This window comes from Macaca mulatta, chromosome 2 (assembly GCF_049350105.2).
Source record: "Macaca mulatta isolate MMU2019108-1 chromosome 2, T2T-MMU8v2.0, whole genome shotgun sequence".
Classification (NCBI taxonomy): domain Eukaryota; kingdom Metazoa; phylum Chordata; class Mammalia; order Primates; family Cercopithecidae; genus Macaca; species Macaca mulatta.
This window is the reverse complement of record NC_133407.1, coordinates 89610090-89632974: the sequence shown is the minus strand read 5'-3', so window position 1 is coordinate 89632974 and position 22885 is coordinate 89610090. Positions and strand designations below refer to the sequence as shown.

Here is a 22885-nt window from a genome sequence, read left to right as displayed (position 1 = left end):
GGAGCAAATTTATACCAATTTTACAAGTTTGACTGAAGTTCAAAGTTGCGTTTTAGAAAACAAAATCAAGCCCTTAGGTCTTTGTAAATGGACTGCAGAATGCCACATGCTGCAGGATACCCATATTTACCTCCCACGCAGCAAGTCAACTGGAAAACCAGCCAAGCGTGAGAAGTTCACCTGATTTCTAACCTTCCCAGAGCTGGAAGAATGTCTGTCTCAAGCAGTTTCAGTTACTGGACTGAGATGACCCCAGGACTTCCTCCCTTAATAGCCATTTGAAAAGACGGAGAAAGAAAATCCACACGCAAAAATCCTCTCTAGTCAGTCACCCACTTCACATACATAGGATCAAAGCGGCTAATGTTGAAATGAAGCTAATGTAACACAGCAGTGTTAAAATTCATGTTTTGTTTTGTTTTATTCACAGAATCTGTTGACAATACATAACGGTAGCAAGAATTCGATGAGGGCATTTCACTTTTCTAGATAGCAGGCATTCACTGGTTCTTGAATGTTTCATAAGAGGCAGAACTTCTAGCTTATTGTGTTTGAGAAAAAGAAAAGCATTTTTGAATCAAAACAGAGGGGGGTCTGCAAAATGAATACCAATGAAACATGTGCAAGCAAGCACATCCAAGTAGGTTTTGTTATGTCTTATCAGCATTCAAGGGATAGGAGAAAAAAACAAACTGTTCAACTGTTAAATCAAGACTTCTTGTCTCCCTGTCTTGTAGTCAATTTGCCAAAAGTCTTTTCTCTTCTCTAATCCTATTTTCCAATATCTCATAACACTAACCTGATTGATCACTTGGTCACATCAGCCAAACTCATTAGGCCAATTAAACAAGACTGTGTGTGAGGGAGAATCAGCTCAGTGAGCTTTGGCAGTGCCATCACAACTCCACTTCTACACATTCCTCATAGTCGTATTTCAAGTGCTGTGATTGTATGGGTGGTTTCATTTATTAAAGGGGACACATCACCACTCAGAAGGATTTCTCAGGACACCGAAGGGAAAAAAGTATTAAAAACCAGGACAATCTGACAAAAATAGGATGCCTGTCATCCAAACCCTGAGGCAGCTTGCACACGGTGCCATATTTTAAATATGAAGCAAAGAGACTCTGTCTTAACAGCCTGGTTCTGTTAGGAGAATGACTCTCAGAGAGCCCACTTTCCTGGTAAATGTCCAAAGAGCAGCATTGTTCTGAGGGAGGCTCTGAGGGATGCCAGGTGGTCATGTGTGGGCATGCACTGAGGGCCTGGACAGGGTCCGATAGCTCCTGTGTGTGTTCCTGGCCCCGGGTGCTCTGGTGAGAGGCTGAGTCAGCCTGTAAGAAGGAGGGCCTTTCCCTAATTGTGCACAGAGGGCACCCATTGATGCAATTTTTCTGGATAGGACACATTTCGTTATCTGTAAAAAGGTGCCACATATGCCAGCAGCTTGGAGCCTGGGTAATAAATAGATTGGATAATGATTTATTGTCCAAAAACCTGAATGTAGAGATAAAAACTGTCACTTTTAGGAAGTCTCTTGAATTTACTTTGACCCTTGAAGGGCCTCTGCCACAACCCTGAGATAATAGAGCTTTTGGAAAAAGCCAACCAGAGATTTGGTCCCAGACTGTTTCCTTCAAGATCTGGTAGGAGTTTGGAGAGAAGGAGGGGGAACTGACATGTTTTGTGTCTACAAAGTTAGCACATTTGAGGACAGGGCTGTGTCTTATTCACTACTGCATTCTTATTATCATGCGCTCAATAAATCTGCATGGTAGAAATGCATTGAAATTCATTTTAATTTCCAGCTTGCTCTTGTTTCCAGTAAAAGAGAGATGGTTAAAACCCGTCTTCATTCTTTATATCCACAAAATTCGACTTTATGCTAGCTTGGCAAATAAGGCAGCTTTGTGAAAAATTTTCAAAAGCTATTCAATATTACAGGAACTAGAGTGTCTTAGTCCAACCCACTTAGGTGCAAATGAGACAACAGAGGTCTACAGAGTTCAAGTGACTTATTGTAGGCTACACAACCAGTTGGAGACAAAAACGAGACTAGAACTCAGGACTTCAGGTAAATCCAAAGTCTTTCTTCAATGCTTCTGTGCTTTAGAGGGCAGGCACATGTACCTCTAAAATAATGCTTTTCCCTTATGTTAGGTACTGACAGCCTCCCATATGTCAAGATCTTACACCATACCTGTGGCCCCTTTGCAACCACCATTCCCATTTTCCTAGTGCTACCTCTGCCACCACCCAAAGAGCTGTATATGCTTGTACTCTATACCACATTTCATTTCCACAGCATCCATATATGTGGGCCCACCCAAAAAATACCTATTATAAGCCCATCAGTTTCAAATTTGGGGGGGTATGAGCCATAAAAAGCACAATAAATGATCATTGCAAGACCGCAGAGCAGGTAGATGTGTCATATACCATACCTGAACATCGGAAGGGCTAGGCCAGAGAAGCAATAAACCAGGAAGCCCCTTGAAGTCACAAGGGAGTGGTCTGGCTCTGCAAATATCATGGATCAGAAATACCAAGGAGATCCACCTCCAGATAGCCAGAAGGAAACAGAAGAGTCATCTTCAAGAAGTGCTTACCATTGCCTAATTCCATGCTTGTAGAAAGCATTCCAGGGGCTGCTAACTAAAGAAAATGGAAATCACCCCCAAAGAGTAGTAGACTCAAGTCAACCAGTGGAACAGCATTTAAAAAGATATTTGTCTAAGGAGTGATTATAGATTTTCTAAACTCCATTTCTAATAATTGGAGCTGCACATGTGGCTGGTAACTTGATAGAAACGAATACACGAAGGCCATTATAAAAGACGGAGCATTGTAGTCAAAAAATAACAAGCCATTTCTTCCTCAGGCAAAAGGAGCCAACTAATTGAATGTGGTGGGAACGTAAAAATTCAGAGCCTCAAGTACATGAAGTCACTTAGACATTTATGGTTTGGGATGAACTTGAAAAATATAATAAAGAAAAATCTACAATGAGCAACAGATTTATGGGCTTAAAATGTACTTCCGTTTGCCCTTAAAAAGCCTTCTGGGAAGAAATTTTCATTATATTTTGGATAACATGATGCTCCATCTTCTGTATCTAGAAAGTGCAAACTGGACTAACCGGTGATGACGGAAAAGAAAATTGTATTATACCTTGATGTTTTTGTGTTTCTGTTTAGTGTTTTCTCAACTGAGACCACTTAGTGCCTTGTATTGATCATCATTTCATATTTATTGAGTGCCAGTGCTCAAAACAACACAAAGAAGATATGATGAAAACTACATCAGCAAAGCGGAGTAGAAGGTAGGGCAATGTTCCAGTAAGTTTGAGTAGTTACCTAAAACCAGAAGCATTTCTATCAGCAGGGTTCTAAGCACAGGTTATTTTTTTTAATGTCTTGGGATTATGAAGGAGGATAGAAAGGGAGGCTCTCGAAGAAGCCTTTGAAAATAGCTGTTTAGAATTGTGTTCATATGGTTTAAACTCTCTAAACCATACTATTCAGCTTATAATAATCAAGACAATTAAGGAATGGGATGTGGGAAGTGACAAGTGACTCCTTGAAAATAAAGGTGGTCTCTAATTTAACTTTAAAAATAATGTGGTGGCCGGGCGCGGTGGCTCAAGCCTGTAATCCCAGCACTTTGGGAGGCCGAGACGGGCGGATCACGAGGTCAGGAGATCGAGACCATCCTGGCTAACACGGTGAAACCCCGTCTCTACTAAAAAATACAAAAAACTAGCCGGGCGCGGTGGCGGGCGCCTGTAGTCCCAACTACTCGGGAGGCTGAGGCAGGAGAATGGCGTGAACCCGGGAGGCGGAGCTTGCAGTGAGCTGAGATCCGGCCACTGTACTCCAGCCTGGGCGGCAGAGCGAGACTCCGTCTCAAAAAAAAAAATTAAAAAAATAAATAAATAAATAAATAAATAAATAAAATAATGTGGTATTTGATTATATATAATCCAAAACATAACACACATACTGATTTTTAAGAAGGAAGGAAGGAAGGAAGGGAGGGAAGGAAGGAAACAGAGAAAGAGAGAAAGAAAAGAATGAAAGAATGAAAGAAAGAGAAAGGAAAGCAAAGGAAAGGAAAGGAAAGGAAAAGAAAAGAAAAGAAAAGAAAAGAAAGGAAAAGAAAGGAAAAGAAAAGAAAAGAAGAGAAAAGAAAAGAACCCCCACTGCAGAAGAATTTCAAATAATTTATATACAGTGGACACTTTACCCTCCAGGAGGCGAGGCATAATTCCCCACTCTTTAAGTATAGCATGTGTACAGAAACTCATTCTCAAAGAGTACAGTGTGAAAGGGAGGGAAAAAGTAACTTCACAGTGGAGAAATCTGGCAAACACTACCTCAGTCGGGTTACCAACAGGTTACCTCCATCAAACATCAACAGTGAGAAATCACGTTGGTAGCATGCACCCTTGATATGATGTGGTGGTCTTCCTCTCCAAATCCATAACCCCAGTCTACTCATGAGAAAAACATCAGATACATTCCACTTGAGGAATATTCTACAAAATACCTTACCAAAACTCAGTATGTTCAAAAGCAAGGAAATTCTGAGATACTGTCACAGCCCAGAGGATTCTAAGAAGACGTACCGAATGTAATGTGTCATCCTGAATGGAATTCTGGAAGAGAAAAAGAATATTAAGTAAAAACTAAGGGAATCTGAGTAAAGTATGAACTATAGTTAAAATTGTTTCATTTATTGTGACAAATACACCATACTAATTTAAGATGCTAAAAATATGAAAAACTGGGCGATGAATTTATGGGAACTCCTTGCTATTTTTCATGTTTTCTGCATTTTTCTAAAACTACTAAAAGAAAATTTTATTTTAAAAAATAAAAGGGAAGGTGGTTGCGGCAAAGAATCAAACAATAGAAGAGGTGGACATTAAAAAGAAATAGAAGTTAACAAAAGTAGGAGCTCTCATGAATACGGTTGCAATGAACATTCACATGCATGTGTCTTTATGGTAGAATGATTAGAATGATTCATACTCCTTTGGGTGTATACCTAATAATGAGATTGCTGGGTCCAATGGTAGTTCTGTTTTCAGCTCTTGGAGGAATCACAGCACTGCTTTTCACAATGGTTGAACTAATTTACATGCCTACCAACAGTGTATAAGCATTCCCCTTTCTCTGCAACCTCACCAGCATCTATTATTTTTTAACTTTTTGATAATTGCCATTTCTGATTGCTGTGAGATGGTATTTTATTGTGGTTTCGATTTGCATTTCCCTAATGATCAGCAATATTGAGCTTTTTTTCATATGCTTCTGGGCCACATGTTTGTCTTCCTTTGAAAAGTGTCTGTTCATGTTCTTTGCCCACTTTTTAATGGGGTTGTTTGGGGGTTTCTGGGAAAATTAAAAGAAATGAAATCAACCTAAATGCCCACCAATGATAGACCGGATAAATAAAATGTGGTACATATACAACATGGAATACTACCAAGCCATAAGAAAGCACGAGATCATGTCCTTTGCAGAAACATGGATGGAGCTGGAGGCCATTATCCTTAGCAAACTAACACAGGAACAGAAAACCAAATACTGCATGTTCTCATTTATAAGTAGAAGCTAAATGATGGGAACACACACACACAAAGAAGGGAAGAACAGACACTGGGGCCTGTTTGAGGGAGGAGGATGGGAGGAGGGACAGAAGCAGAAAAAATAACTATTAAGTACTAGGCTTACTACCTTAGCATCAGGACCATACAACAAACCCCTGTGACAGCAGTTTACCTACATAACAAACCTGCATATGTACGCCTTAACCTAAAATATAAGTTAAGGGGAAAAAAAAGAAAAGTAGGAGCTCTCAACCCAGTGGAGTCTTGAATGTTAGCGCTGGGGAAGAAAAAAGTCAAAACTCATCGTTAAATGCCAAAGAGAACTGTTTGGAACAATGTGTTAAGAACAGCTGTGAGGTATTCATAGGCACAATTAGCACCTTGACTGACTGGCAGACAAAAATAAGCCAGCTGTGGGGGAGTGAGCAGGCCAGGGTCATAAACAGTTCTTGCAATGCCTTCGAAATGAGACAAGGCAACCCACAAGAGGAAAGTGTTAGGTAAACAGAGGCGGGATTTGTAACAAGAACTCCTGTGTTATGTGTTCTCTCTGGTGTTTCTAATTAAGAGTAAGAGTTGAACCTCATTTTTTCAAAATTATCATTTTGACATTTTTGTCACTTTTACAAAGGCTTTTACGTCTAGATACCACAGCCCATGCTGCTCACTACCTTGAATTTTGCCTAGTAGAAGAGAACTTAAAACCAACTCTGCAACGCTACATCCGACCAGCCTTTAGTTTCAGCCTTTATTTGGAGCGGCTGAATCATCATCCATTTCTCACCTTTCTCACCAGCCAAGTATTTTTAACTTACTGTCAGCTATGCAGTGAACATAGGTCTATAAGGAAAATGTGCATTTTTCACTTTTCTGCTTTCGATTGCTGAATCCAGAAATGCATTACAGAAAAATAAAAAGTTCCATATTTTATGTAAAAATAATATTGTTTTGTTGAACATTCTTCTCCATCTTTTTTTTAGTGCTCAAAGTCAGTCTTTGCCACTCTAAACAGAAACCACTTCTTACCCGGTGACAGTTTATTTGCACTACCCAAAGTAAAGAAAAACAGTGTGCAGTGGCCTTGACATCTCCAATGGGCTCCAGAGATAGACGAGTTGTAGAGTTGGTTGTATCCAACTCCCTATACCAGGAGGATCTGATCCAGAAGCTGAACCTCTGTGTACCTGTCCTGCTAGACCTCAACATCTGGAACAGGAAAGGGACAAAGCTTAAACTGATGTTTTAGAGCCATTTACACACTGATAAGAAACTCAAAATCACGAAAACAGTTTGTTCCAACATCTAAAAGAAACTGTCAGGTTTACATTGGGCTCTTAGGAGTAAACTAAGAAAATGGAAGTAGGGAGGCCAAGCAATTGGTAGAAGAGAGGCCGGGCACGGTGGCTCAAGCCTGTAATCCCAGCACTTTGGGAGGCCGAGACGGGCGGATCATGAGGTCAGGAGATCGAGACCATCCTGGCTAACATGGTGAAACCCCGTCTCTACTAAAAAATACAAAAAAAAAAAACTAGCCGGGCGAGGTGGCGGGCGCCTGTAGTCCCAGCTACTGGGGAGGCTGAGGCAGGAGAATGGCGGGAACCCGGGGGGCGGAGCTTGCAGTGAGCTGAGATCCGGCCACTGCACTCCAGCCTGGGCGGCAGAGCGAGACTCCGTCTCAAAAAAAAAAAAAATTGGTAGAAGAGAGAGGTGTGTTTCTCATCATGAGCATATGTGGACAGCAGAGCAATTAAAAGCATTTAAGCAAGACTTTTGCTTCTCTCTCTGTTGTTGTTGTTGTTAGCATGATAAGTAAAGAATAGATTTACTGGTCAGGGCTAGAAAAGAATATGGCAATGACTGGATTTACAGGATGGTGAAATTCAGGTAATACAATTCTATGTGCTTCATTCAAAAACAGAAAGAATAAATTATGCCTTGGAAAAAGGAACACTGGGAAATACCAAGTCAATTAAGATAATGATTAACAGATTTGCTGGCTGAGCATATACTCCATACCCAGAATCAGTGTGCCACAAAACACAGAATAGAGAAATTAAGATGGGGAAAGGTCACCTATAAAAGGTGACCAGAGCAAGATGTTTTGAAGGTATGAAGGCTTGAAGGCAAGCACAGGGGCAGGGTCTGACAGGAGGGAGGGTGACAGTCCATGCAGAAGGAAATAGTTACCCCTTGAGCTATACAAGTTTGAAGAAAACTACGAAGTATCTGTTCCATCCTCAGAGTCTTTACAGATATTTTATATCTTTACAGATATTTCAGATGGGCAAAAACAAACTCAATTCTGTAACAGAAAAGCAAATAATTATAGTAAACACTTATCTAGCAATTGTTCTATGTCAGATACATGTAAATATGTTAACTTATTTAATGTTTATAATAATCCTATGCAGAAGGTACTTTGTTCTCCCTATTTTACAGAAGAAAACAGAGTTTGGTTGCAAAACCAAACTTAATTCTGTAACACAAAAGCAAATAATTATAGTAAACACTTATGTACCAATTGTTCTATGTCAGATACACGTAAATATATTAACTTATTTAACGTTTACAATAATCCTATGCAGAAGGGACTTTGTTCACCCTATTTTACAAATGAAAAAACAGACACAAAGAGGTCAAGTGACTTGCCCAACGTTACACAGCTAATAAGTGTGCTTTTAGCAACTATATGCTGATTCACATCTCAGATAAGCTACCTGCCAAGAGACAAGAGCATACATATTCAGCTTGTAGCTATGCTGTGACCTAAAACAATTAAACTGTTTGGAGCCACTTTGCTTCTTCATCTTTGTGCTCTCACTCAACCATTCCACAAATACATTAACATATTGAATGCATGCTGTGCACCACGCACTATTATAGAATCTGAGGATACGAAACATTCACATATCCTTGCCTTCCTGAAGCACACATTCTAGTGAGGGACAACAGACAAATAAAATAAATAAGCATCATATGTAATATATTAGATGGCAGTATGTACAGTGGATACCAAGCAGGAAAAAGAGACAGAAATCACAGCGGAAATTTTAAATTTTGTATTTCCTAAAGGAGGTGAGGGAGAAAGCCAAGCAGGTATTCAGGGAGAAAGCACTCCAGGGAGAGGAAGCAGCAAACAGAAATATCCCAGGGCCACAAAGGGAGAAAATGTCCAAGGGGATTTTGTGGCTAGAATGGATTTATCTTTGGTTAAGTCCCTAGGCCAAGTCTCAAAATGTGTTTAATCCCAAATATAGGTGAAGTACAAGCAGTCTTCAAATTATGTATACTTCACAGACTGCTCTTCTACTAGAAGGATTTCCCTTCATATATCATCCTTCCAGAAATAACTCAAAAGCTACTGACTCCTCCCAGATTCTTCCTTCATCTCTTGCTAAGAGCAGTACATGTCTTTTCCAAATTCCTTATGGTATTCGCCACTCCCCACCTTGCTTTTGATTATACTTTATCTTATACATTCATTGAGGACAGAAAATGGACTTGGTTCATTATTTTATTCTCTACTGACTTTGGCCTTGCTCGTAGTCAATATTCAATAAATGGTTGTTGAAAAGGTTTGAGTGCATGCTTTCTATTGAATTAAACTCCATGTTATACTAATATTACTAACTTCACACCTCTATTTTATTATAATGAGGAAAGATATTTTAGCCATACTTTCTCAAAATTTTGGTTGCTTAATACAATTTTTTTGCCAAAATATTTCAACCCATCAATATGTAAAACTTCAAGCTTATATTTTAAGCTTCAATGATCTTAAAGAGTAACACATTTTCCCACACAACCATAAACTAAAAGAGAAAGATTCATTTCTATGACTTTGCTGTAAATAAGTAAAATTGGCAGATTGCAAAATATCTTTGCTTATGTAATCAAAACATAATAAAGAATAACATATTTAAATATCTCAAGTAGAGAGAATATTTTTAAGTGAAACTGAATTTCCATTTTTGCCCAATCTGGCAATGACCAGTGGCTTCTATCCTATGATTTCTTGACTGAAAAATTTATTAGATAGAATGTGTTCCTATAAGGAATACTACAAAATCTGACATGGGCTTGTGAAGATAGTATAGTTAATGATTCACTACCACACTGCTTTCAAAAATCAAGAAATACAAAGACAAGGTAAGAGAGAGTAGGACAGAATTTAAAATAATTTCCCCCAAAATTCTCCCTATTCCTCTGATGTAGAATGAAGTCAATAATGTCACGGAACTGACTTGAAACTGACCAGGCATCTATTTCAGCTTCATGGTTATTAGTGGTTTTAAGAGTAAAAATAAATGTGAAAACCAATAATAGAAATATGTTGGGGAAACAAATTCCTGGTTTGGAATTGTTTCCTCCTTCTGTGTCTACCTCCATGGAGTGACTTTAGGTGGTTTGACCTGACTGGGGTGTGCAGACCTCTAGGCAGAACACTCACTTGGGGAAGCTGGCCCTTGGCCCAAGGAAAGCTGTTCAAAGATCCTGATTGAGGCTCCAATTAATCAATAGATGAACACTGCTGATGCTGAGGACTGGATAACCCGGTAGACTTCTGCTCAAGGACCTATAGATTAACCAAGACTTCATGTCTTATTGCAGGGAGATAAGAGGGGAAGGTAGATGCAATGTTCTGGCTATCAGACCCTAGAAACTGCTCAGCCCCTAATAAACACAACTCAATACTTTCTGTGCCATCTTGGGTTTCAAAATATTAGCCTCTTGGAATATAGAAGCTATTTTTCCCATTCTCCCTCCCCTTTTCCTAATCCAGAATTATCCTTCTTTCCAAATCATAATGGCATCACTTCCTCAATTGTCTTGAATATAATTTTTTCCCAAAACTAATCCTAGCTGTCATTCTTACCGTCTTCAATCATTCATACAATAAATATTTCCAGAGCACCTACCATGTGACTGAATTTGCAAGATGGGATGCTGAATAAGACAGGTGTGGTTCTTGTGTTCATTAGGGACAGGGGAAAGGATGAGTGCCCTGAAGTGCAGTGAACAATGACCCACAGCCCACTTCTCAACACACGATGGCTTACTGAAGAATGTGTCATACAATCAAAGACCTTGGTAAACACTGAACCTCACAAAGTGAGGTTCTAGGGAGAGGCAAGAATTACATCAGAATCACAGGAGGAGATTTTCCAAGCTCCAGAAGCACATCAATAGTTTTCACTCCTCCCACCTAACTGCCTCCCACTCCCACTCCAATTCCAATGTTAACCTCACCACCCCCTCTCCTGCCCAATATAATGGAAACATTTGTATTTTTCCTTCTTAGCCATTTTTTTTCTCTGCAGTCTATAGTGGGGTAGTTGAGGCTGATGGTGGGGAAAATAGAGTACACGTTGGGCTTTGCATTTCCACAACTGATTCATGACAGCAGAGGCAGGCACTTGAGAACAAGAAAAACCAAAACTATGGGAAAATTTGAAGACTTGGTTTTGAATTACAAAAAATAAATTCTGGAAAATTCAGAACAAAACATTCATGGAGTGGGAAACATTTCAGAGGAAACTGGCTGTGCCAAAAGCAGCTTTCCTACCACTTGGAGAAGAAATAATAATTGTTAAGAGCTTGCATGCTGTGAGGACCTGAGAAGCGACTTGGCACACTGACAATGCCATCTCTTAAAGGACCTTGGTAGCGTCCACACCAGAAGTCACAGGTGAGAACTGGAGATTTCAGAGAGAAAGAGCCCATTTCCTGGCTTTCCACAATGTGGTTCAAACACTGCACCACTCACAACAAAGCCCTGAGTCCAACATGATGCCAAACGGTAAGTAAAAGGGCTGAAGGAGGAATATAGGTGCAGTTCCCAAAGCTGTGATTTCTGCAGGGTGGTACGTGGAAAAGAGTCAAGAGTACCTAAGAAGGTACACAATCCCAATGCGCATACAAAAAAAGTCACAGAAGTGGTTGAGAAAAGGGGTTACCACTCACAGTTCCAGGTCAGAGGATACAGAGCACATAAACCTTCCATGGAGGGAAGACCAAAGACCAAATGGAAGGAGACCCCCCCACCCTGTGAGAACCAGAGAGATCAGAGGAGGACAGGAAAATCAGATTTTCTTTCCTTATGCCACACCAACCTGCCAGGAACTTCAGGGAAGCAGAAGCAGCAATGAAAATTCCGATTACACTGAATTTTAGACCAAATTTAGATTTTAGTTTCGATTTAAACTAGAAGTGAATGTTGTCAAAGTGATAACATTAAGTTTTCCATTAAAAGCAGAAATAGGAACTAGAGAGCGTTAAATTCATTTACAGAGATAGAAAGTTTCAACTTTGCACATTCAAGCCTGTGGACTATTATTATTTATAAAACTCATAACTTTTATATTGGCACAGAAGAACAGATACTCCCCAAGCAAATTTATTGACAGGGAATTGCAGGAGACGAAATTCTAAGAGACACACCATAAATCCAAATTATCTTCTTTCTCAACCCTTCTTTGAAAAGATCACGGTAAACTTTAATACAAAGATAGTAATGGGTGATCAATTCAAACATTTCATAAACCACACTGATTAATCAGTTCAGCTGAAGTGTATTGAAGGGTTTTTCTCATTGTAAATTTTTGTTACAAATAAATAACCCTTAGCAATTAATGTTATAATGGTATGAGCTAAGTAATAGTTTCCAAGCTAAAGAACGCAGATGTCTTCAACCAACCTTCCACTACAGAGCTTCCTGTCCCTCTCCAGGCTGTGTGTGTCCCTCCGACACTGCAGTCAGCCAGCATGCTGAGATACAATACCGGAAATCCACACACAGGCTCCCATCATTGAGTTGGGCAAGCCAAACAAGAAAGACACTTAAAACCCTCTTTGATATAAATAATAGCTTTTATTAATTCAGCCACGGAACCTAACCTTTTTTGCAAGTCATGTTGCCCGGGGGACTCAAGTGGAACTTACTCCCAACTAGACTCACCAACTATTTGATCCAAATCTTCCTCCCCACTCACACACTAACCTATCATTGTGCTGTTTTATTATGATTATCCACTTAAATTTTGTCGGGTTAGATATAACTCATTATTCAATTTGTCAAGAGCACTTTGTCAGCTAATCTTCATCTAAATATTCACTTCTCCCAACTTGAGTCCATTTTAAAATTTTATCAGCATGCCATTAATATCCACGTCTGAAACACTGATGAAAATAATGACTTGTAAAGGGTAAAGACAGAGACCACTCTCAAGTATGCAGTTGACCTCATACTCATGCCTCCTTTGCATTCTGTTTTCAACCAGTTACGAATTTCACTCAGAGTACTGGGAACCAACATGCATCCCTTCTTACCGTTCTCAAAGATACCATGAGCGACTTTGTCAGATTCTGGGCAAAGTTGCAATGTGCTGCACTTCTGTCATTCCTTAAATCTCCTGATCTACCAACTCTATGCTATTCTTTCATATATAGTTTCAGCTCAAGGATAAAAGGCATTGACTATTACTCTAAGGAGAAAACAAGGACTGTTGGGTGGAATTCCCAGGCTCTTCTTCAGACCAGCCTTGGGAACCATGAACTGCCCAGAGAGAAGACACAGCCTATACACAGAGGTTAACCAGAAAATAACACATTTGGAAAACTAAAATAAATCCATATGTTAACAGGAAAAGTGCAACGGGAGAGAGGGAAGAGATTTGAGGGTAGAGAGAGATAAAAGGGGCCAGACCTTGTAAGTCATGTTAGGGAATATGGACTTTATCCTGAGGACAATGGGGAACGACTGACTGATATTAAAACAAGAGAGTGACATGATCAGATTTGCATTTTACAAAGATGACAGAAAAAGACTTTTCTGGAAACTCCTGCTTTGACAAGGAAGTGGGAATAGCTGACCTCTAAGGTCCCGTACAACACAGTCTTTGGTTCTATTGCTTAGCTAATCAGGAAACTCAAATAAAGGTTATCTTCGCCTAGAAAGATTTGCACTTTTCCTTTCCTCATAAAATTGTCTGGATTCATCATTCCCATTGTGTATGTGTACATGTGTGTGTGTATTTGCAGGGCTTGGTACAGCTAACATCACAGTATCCTAGCATCCTTGCATATGAAGGCAGAATAGGTTCTCACTGTCACTACACGCTTCCTGCTCAGCAAGTCATGCTGCTAGGAACTGAAACAATCAGTGAGCCTAACTGGTAAGTTGCAAAGTACATGAGTGCCAACTACCAATGTTGAAAAAAAAATCAAGGAAGTGACAAAAATTTGATAGAAACTTGATTAAAATTTCATTATTATCTAGCATCATGCTGTCTAAAAAAAAAGTAACAGATTATTAGATGATCAACTCAGGATTCCTTATACCACTTGTTAAGAAAAATTATCCATAAATTGTAAACAAGGACAAAAAATAATTGCATGTTATATCAATGTCACACTCAAACTGTGTGTAAGAGGCTCATTTGGGGATTACTTATTTTCTGAAAAAATCTACCATGACTTGCCTTTGCTATTTAAAATACAAATTAAGGGTTCATGCTCTGTGAAGTTCCATGTTATTTTAAAGAAGCAATATTTTCTAACAGAAAAAAATAACCCCAAATTCTATGATTTATTATCCTACTAGAGATTTACTAGTTTGTTTGTAACCTAGCAATCTAATTTAACATTCCTTTATTAAATTGCCTATAAATAGCTCCTCAAATGCTCTTTGAACCAGCTTAATGATTTTATTTCTCTCATTAATTAATGAGTTGAATAATATATTTGACACATGCTCATTCTATATTAGTATTGAGAGCCCTGTTTTAACTTTTTGAAAATTATACTTTGACATTCTTAGCACTAAATAACTTAGTGTTATCCTCCACTGTACCCTGTCCTCCTGCTCAGTTTTAAGGTCTGAATGTTGCAGGCTCATATTTTTCACAGTGAGTCTTTCCTTCCTTTCTTTCTTTTTTCTTTTTGTTTAGTTTAGTTTTGTTTGTTTGTTTGATGCCATTATCAAGTAGAGCAGGCCTGGGCAGACTGGCGCATCCCACTTCTGGCATCTTAGAAAATAACATATATGAGAAAATATTTATACCTAGGGCAGAAGAAAATTAGAGATATATTTTTGTCCTTTTAGCCTCTTCTCTCCTCCATTTTTACTGCTGAAAATACTCCAAAGGCAAGAAAATATTTCATAGAAATGTCTTCTGAGTTGTGAGGGAATTCTTGTCTATTTGAACAAATGGAGTAGACCTTTGAAAGCAAATCAGAGTGCCCCTTACTGCTTGGCCAATGTGTAAGGATTTGGAGCTGCTTATCTGTGCTGCCACGTCCTTATTGCTACGGGTTTCTTGTTCTGCGCAATCGAGGTGATGATGAAACCTGGTGCTGAGTATGGCTGTAAACCTGTTCTTTGGGTGGTAGTTCACGACAAATATGTGTAAATCAATAAGAGAAATAAAAGAGCGCATTAGTAAAACTTGCTGAAAATGTAACTAATACCTGAAACAACCCAAAGTTTTTTTGTGTGTCCTGTGGAGATTTATTATGCTTTCCAATGAAAATAATCAGTGATGTATACATGACCTGGGACCTGAAAACTGAATTTTCCACACCACTTTGAGACTTCTGTTTTTTGTTTTTCCCCCGTTTATAAAAAAGATTTAATCCCCCAACCACCAAATAAAAAGTACAGAGAGGAAATGAGCAGCCCTGGTTCATTACTATCATGCTAATTCCACAGTTACGTTGTTCATTTTATCTCATGCCACTTAGAATCACTTGGTTTTCTTTTTTTTGGTTTGGAGACGGAGTCTGGCTCTGTCTCCAGGCTGGAGTGCAGAGGCATGATCTCGGCTCACGGCAACTTCCGCCTCCCGGGTTCAAGCGATTCTCCTGCCTCCTGAGTAGCTGGGATTACAGGTGCCCGCCACCATGCCCAGCTAATTTTTTGTATTTTTTAGTAGAGACGCGGTTTCACCATGTTAGCCAGGATGGTCTCAATCTCTTGACCTCATGATCCGCCCGCCTCGGCCTCCCAAAGTGCTGGGATGATGGGCGTGAGCCACCGCACCCGGCCTACTTGGTTTTCCTAAAGTCTGTTAGCTAAGTTTGTGCAGCTTCTTAAAAATACAATATTGGTTTTAATAACCCAGATTTGGGATTATTTTGGTTGTTAGCATAAATTTCATCTTTTTTCATGCTAGAAACATTTCCTGTTTCAAAACCATTCGGGCAATAAGTATTGTGCTGTTCTTTTTGTGGCTTTTACAGGATCTGACAACTCGAGCAGCTGCCAACAAGGTACATTATGGCACAAAGGACGGCTCTCAAACATCGGATGCACAGAGACTACCATTAATATTGCAGTGTGTGTCTTTTGTATTAAGTTGGTTTCTGAAAATATCTCTGACAGATGCTGCTAGGCCAAAGTGCCTCCCACAGCTGCAGCTCTAGACAAATCCGCGGTGGATGTTCTCCGCTAACAGTCGTCTGGTCCCTGTGACAGTGCTCACTGCTTCACTGCTGCACTCAGGCGGTGTGCTTGGTGGCAGTGGCCGTGGGCATGGGAGATAGGGGGCTGGGCTGTGCAAACTGCTGAGCCAGAACCATCGCTGCGGCGGAGCCTCAGACCCAGCACCCAGCATAGCAGCAGCCGGGAGCTGAGCTGGCAATGGAGGAAGGACGCTGAAAGGGAATGGTTGCCTGGCTTAGTAAATGAGCTCTCCGAAAATAATCTGAACGGGGAGAAGGAGGTTTCTTTTCTTGTGATTTTCTGAGATTCCATTTATTCATATAATTACTTCACCTCATTTAAAAACAATGGTAGGGGCTTGGGGGAGGGCTTGAAGTGCTTCAAGCGGTGCCCCTCTGAACATATGCCCAGGAAACAGTTTGCCTCTCACTGTTCCATGTCTGTCGTTTAGCTCCCAAACAATTAAACAGGAGCACATTAGCTCTCCTAGGCTGAGTCTGCACCCACAGCAACAATCAGCTCACGGTGAGAGAGGGAGAGACGACGAGGAGAAGGTTCATTAACCTTTTCCATGCCCCAAACAGCTTGATTTCAGCTGAGACCCAGTATGGCCCCAAGAAGTGGAGGGTTCAAAGTCCTTCCCAATGGGCCCTCCTGCCCTATCGTTCACCTGCCCACTGGGCCCAGAAGGAAAGCTGTGGACCCCTCTTCTTTCTAGTGCTGCTCATGATTCTTATTAATCAAATGAGAACAGCAGAAAATACGGTCCAAACGAGCAACACTTGCGGCCCCACATTTTTAAGATACTGGTCGAAAAGGGATTATCTGTTCCCTGTAGATGGATTCAAAGACAGCAAATTACACACTCAGAGAACACAGGGTACAAAGTGCAAATACGTCATTTGGATTAATATCTATAAGCCTAAAAAGACAGTGAACGAGAGAAGGGTTGTTCTGAAGCTGCAGAAAGAAGGATGATTTTGTTAATTCAGCCAGTGTTTTCTAAGCACTTCTATGTGCTAGGAGCTCAGAACACAAAAATGAACAATAACAAGGCCTGGTCCCTGCCTTTAAGGGGCTCATCGTTTAATAGATGAATATGTTAATGGAGTGACACTGCCTTTAAATAGCATTTGTGTTCTAGAGTCAATTCTTATGACAAAAAGTGTAACAAATCCTATGCAAAATTTCATTTGGAAATCCTTTAAGAAGGAGTCTGGTTTTCCTTCATGTTAGAAAAGATCATTCTTTGGTTAGGACCCTGGTGAAGCAGTTAGCTGTCTTGTATTCAGGTTTCATGTTATGTGAAAAAGTAAAATATGTAAACACTAGATTCTTATGTATAGGTACCCATGAATGAAAGTCTGAAAGACTCACATCTCCCAACTTAAACCCACTGCTTTTTCAACAGAAATGTTTTTTACGTCAAGTGTTGCCTCTGTTCTCGCTCACCCTCCTTCTTGATCTTTTAATCTAACCCTGTCTTCTTGACTTCTTTCTAGCCCCTGCCCCATTGCCATTGGTTTATAGGTCAAATTGCTTGAGTTAAAGGCATAGAAGGTGCAAATATTTCAGACCTCACTTTAAACAATTTGGTAAGTGCTAAGCAGGATAAAAGATAAACCAAAATATTGTAGAAGATGATTCTAACAGCATATCCAGGAGCTAACCTGCTCTGCATTGATGAGTTTAGCTATCATAATTCCAAAGGAACACTACGCTGGAGACCAAGAGCACTACTAACTCTAGCATTACCAAGGAGACTACCAAGTCCTTGCTGAGGCTCCACCCTACCCTCTCCTTCTCTCTAACTTTGCACTCCCAACACCACGCAATTGTGGCAAGCCACAGGATGCCCACCATTATATGCTAGGAATTCTAGCAGAGAGAGTCCTCAGTTGCTCTAATGCCATATTTGAAGAAATTATATATTAATTTTTTTAAATCCTCTCTCAATAATTCTAAGATGTGGATGGTTTCAATCTTGTTGACTTAAAATTTACAGTTCTAGAAAAAAATCAGAGGATTAAGATGGTTGATAGGAAGCAGAACTAGCTTGAAGCTCCCTCTTGGACAGAGAGAGCATTGTGTGGAGACCCACATTGTGAACTTTTGCTCCAACAACTACCACAGGAACATACCAGGAAAGCCAAGAGAATCCACAGACCCTTTGAAGGAACTAGATCGCTGCTGCAGGTTCCCTAAAAACTGTGAGTCTTCTTGCTTTCTCAGCTGGGAGGCTCATTGTCTGGGACAGGTTCTCAGCCCTGGTCATTGGCTGCCTGGAAATAGACTCGGTGCTGTTGTCAGGGTACCATGGGAGTGAGACCAGCCTTTAGGACTGCCGACTGCATGGGAGCGGGGTGAGGCCTGTGACTGCTGACTTTCCCCTACTTCCCTAGTGACCTATATGACTCAGCAGAGGCAGCCATAATCCCCCAGGGAACATAACTCCATCGGCCTGAGAACCATACCCCTATCCTCCACAGGAGCAATAGCAAGCCCCGCCCAAAAAGAAGCTGTGCTCAGACACGCCTATCCCTGCTCCACCTGGTGGTCTTTCTCTACCAGCCCTCATAGCTGAAGACAAAGGACATAATCTCTTGGGAGCTCTATGGCCCTGCCCACCACCTGAGAAGCACAAATACTTAACCTGGTGTCCCTAGGGCAAGTTTGCATCCTCCCTATACAACTGCAGCTAATGCACTCTTGATTTCACCACCTCCTGGCTGGCGGCCAACCAACACAAAGCTAACACACTAAACAATAGTACAAACAAGGACCTTCACAGAGTTCACTTCTCTCCCCTGCTACCTCCACTGGAGCCGGTGCTGGTATCCACAGATGAGAGACCTGAAGACAGATCACATCACAGGACTCTCTGCAGACACTCCCCAGTACCAGCTCAGAGACCAGTAGCTCTGCTGGGTGACCAGACCCAGAAGAGCGAAACAATTACTGCAGTTCAGCTGTCAGGAAGCCCCATCCCATGGGACAAAAGAATCTGAACAGCAGCCCTTGAGTCCCAGATCTTCCCTCTGACATAGTCTACCCAAATGAGAAGGAACCAGAAAAACAATTTTGGTAATATGACAAAACAAGTGTCTTTAACACCCCCCAAAATCACACCAGCTCACCAGCAAAGGATTTCATCTTGATTTGGTAAAGATGAAACCTCCGAATTGCCAGAAAAAGAGTTCAGAAGGTCGATTATTAAGCTAATCAAGGAGGCACCAGAGAAAGGTGAAGTCCAACTTAAAGAAATCAAAAACATGATACAGGATGTGAAAGAAAAAGTATTCAGTGAAATAGATAGCATAAATAAAAAAACAACCACAACTTCTGGAAATCAAGGACACACTTAGAGAAATGCAAAATGCACTGGAAAGTCTCAGCAATGGAATCAAAAAAGCAGAAGAAAGAACTTCAAAGCTTGAAGACAAGGCTCTCAAATTAACCCAGACTGTCAAAGACAAATTAAAAAGAGGTTTAAAAAATGAGCAAAGCCTGCAAGAAGTTTGGGATTATGTTAAATGACCAAACCTAAGAATAACTGATGTTCCCAAAGAAATCTAAAAGTTTGGAAAACTTATTTGAGGGAATAATCAAGGAAAACTTCCCTGGCCTTGCTAGAAATCCAGATATCCAAATGTAAGAAGCCCAAAGAACACCCAAGAAATGTATTGCAAAAAGATCATCGCCCAGGCACATAGTCATAAGGTTATCTAAAGTTAAGCTGAAGGAAAGTATCAAGTTGTGAGGTAAAAGCATCGGGTAACCTGCAAAGGAAAATTTATCATATTAACAGCAGATTTCTCAACAGAAACCCTACAGACTAGAAGGAATTGGGGTCCTATTTTTAGCCAGCTTAAACAAAACAATTTTCAGCCAAGGATTTTGTATCCAGCAAAACTAAGTTTCATAAATGAAGGAAAGACACAGTCTTTTCCAGATAAACAAATGCTGAGAGGATTTGCTACTACCAAGCCAGCACTATAAGAACTGCTAAAAGGAGCTCTAAATCTTGAAACAAATCTTCAAATACACCAAAACAGAATCTCCTTAAAGCATAAATTTTACAGGACCTATATAACAGTAACACAATGAAAAAGCAACAAGGTATTCAGGCAACAAATAACACGATAAATAGAATAGTACCTCATATCTCAATACTAACATTGAATGTAAATGGCCGAAATGCTCCACTTAAAAGATACAGAATGGCAGATTGGATAAGAATTCACCAACCAAGTTTCTGCTGTCTTCAGGAGACTCACCTAACATCTAAAGATTCACATAAACTTAAGGTAAAAGGGTGTAAATAGATATCGCATGCAAACAGACACCAAGAGCGAACAGGAGTAGTTAGTTTTATATCAGACAAAACAAACTTTAAAGCAACAACAGTTTAAAAAGACAAAGAGGGACATTATATAATGATAAAGGACTAGTCCAACAGTAAAATATCACATTCCTAAATATATATGCTCCTATATATACACAACTGGAGCTCCCAAATTTATAAAACAATTACTATTAGACTTAAGGAAGAAATAGATATCAACACAGTAATAGTGGGGGACTTCAATATTCCACTGACAGCACTAGACAGGTCATCAAAAGAAGGTCAACAAAGAAACAATGGACTGCCAGGCTGACCAATATGGTGAAACCCTATCTCTACCAAAACTACAAAAATTAGCCAGGTATAGTGGCACATGCTTATAGTCCCAGCTACTCAGGAGACTGAGACAGAATTGCTTGAATCCAGGAAGTGGAGGTTGCAGTGAGCCAAGATTGCACCACTGCACCCCAGCCTGGGTGACAGAGCAAGACTCTGTTTCAAAAAAAAAAAAAGCGGGGGGGGACTCAAACTATAACCTAGAACAAATGTACTTAACAGATACTTACAGAACATCCTATCCATCAACTGCAAAATATACATTCCATTCATTAGCACATGGAATACTCTCCAAGACAGACCATGCAATAGGCCACAAAACAAGTCTCAGTAAATTTAAGAAACTCGAAATTATATCAAGTACTTTCTCAGACCACAGTGGAATAAAATTAGAAATCAACTCCAAAAGGATCCCTCAAAACCATGGAAATATGTGGAAATTAAAGAATCTGCTCTTGAATGATCATTGGGTCAACAATGAAACCAAGATGGAAATTTTAAAACTCTTTGAGCTGAATGATAATAGTGATACAACCTATCAAAACCTTTGGGATACAGCATAAGCGGTGCTAAGAGGAAAGTTCATACCGTTAAATGCCTACATCAAAAAGCCTAAAAGAGCACAAATAGACAATCTAAGGTCACACCTCACAGAACTGGAGAAACAAGAACAAACCAAATCCAAACCCAGCAGAATAAATGAAATAACGAAGATCGGAGCAGAACTAAATGAAATTGAAACAAACAAACAAAAAAAAATACAAAAGGTAAATTAAACAAAAATCTGGTTCTTTGAAAAGATAAATAAAATTGATAGACCATTAGTGAGATTAACCAAGAAGACAGAAAGATCCAAATAAGCTAAATTAGAAATGAAAGAGGAGATATCACAACTAATAGCACAGAAATACATTATCAAGGCTACTATGAACACCTGTACATGCATAAACTAGAAAACCTAGAGAAGATGGATGAATTCCTGGAAATACACAATCTTCCTAGATTAAACCAGGAAAATATAGAAACTCTGAACAGACCAATAACAAGCAGCAAGATTGAAATTGTAATAAAAAAAAATTGCCAACAAAAAAAGTCCAGGACCAGATGGAGTCACAGCTGAATTCTATCAGATATTCAAAAATTTGGTGCAAATCCTATTGACACTATTCCAAAAGACAGAGAAAGAGGGAATCCCCCCTAAATCATTCTATGAAGCCGGTATCATCCTAATAACAAAACCAGGGAAGGACATAAAAAAAAAAGAAGACTACAGACCAATCATATTCCTGATGAACACAGATGCAAAAATCCTCAACAAAATGCTAACAAACCGAATCCAACAGCATATCAAAAAGTTAATCCACCATGATCAAATGGGTTTCATACCAGGGTTGCAGGGATGGTTTAATATACGTAAGTCAATAAATGTGATATACCATATAAATAGAATTAAAAACAAAAATCACATGATCATCTCAATAGACACAGGAAAAATATCTGGCAGAATCCAGCATTCCTTTATGAGTAAAACCCTCAGCAAAATTAGTATAAAAGGGACATACCTTAAGGTGATAAAAGCCATTTATGACAAACCCACATCCAACATTATACTAAACAGGGAAAAGTTGAAAGCATTCCCCCTGAGAACTAGAACAAGACAAGGATGCCCATTTTCATCACCTCTATTCAACATAATACTGGAATTCCTAGTCAGATCAATCAGACAAGAGAAAGAAAGAAAGGGCATCCAAATCAGTAAAGAGAAAGTCAAACTGTCGCTGTTTGCTGGTGATATGGTCCTATACCTAGAAAACCCTAAAGGCTCCTCCAAAAAGCTCCTAGAACTGATAAATGAAATCAGCAGTTTCAGAATACAAAATTAATGTACACAAATCAGTAGCTCTCCTATACACCGACAGCAACCATGCTGAGAATCAAATCAAGAACTCAACCCTTTTACAATAGCTGAAAAAAATAAAATACTTAGGAGGTGAAAGACACCTACAAGGAAAACTACAAAATGCCAGTGAAAGAAATCATAGATGACACAAAAGATGGAAATATATCTTATGATCATGGATGGATAGAATCAATATTGTGAAAATGACCATACTGCCAAAAGCAATCTACAAATTCAATGCCATTTTCA

At 39.7% G+C, this 22885-nt stretch overlaps 1 long non-coding RNA gene across 1 annotated transcript in view; it reads right to left on the bottom strand.

The window, feature by feature from the left end:
- Positions 1-4552: 4552 nt before the first annotated feature.
- LOC144339520 (uncharacterized) overlaps positions 4553-22885 on the bottom strand; it is a 215116-nt gene continuing 196783 nt past the window's right edge. Inside the window, exon 4 of the long non-coding RNA XR_013414550.1 lies at positions 4553-4657. This is a non-coding gene — a long non-coding RNA (uncharacterized LOC144339520). The remainder of the gene's footprint in view (positions 4658-22885) is intronic.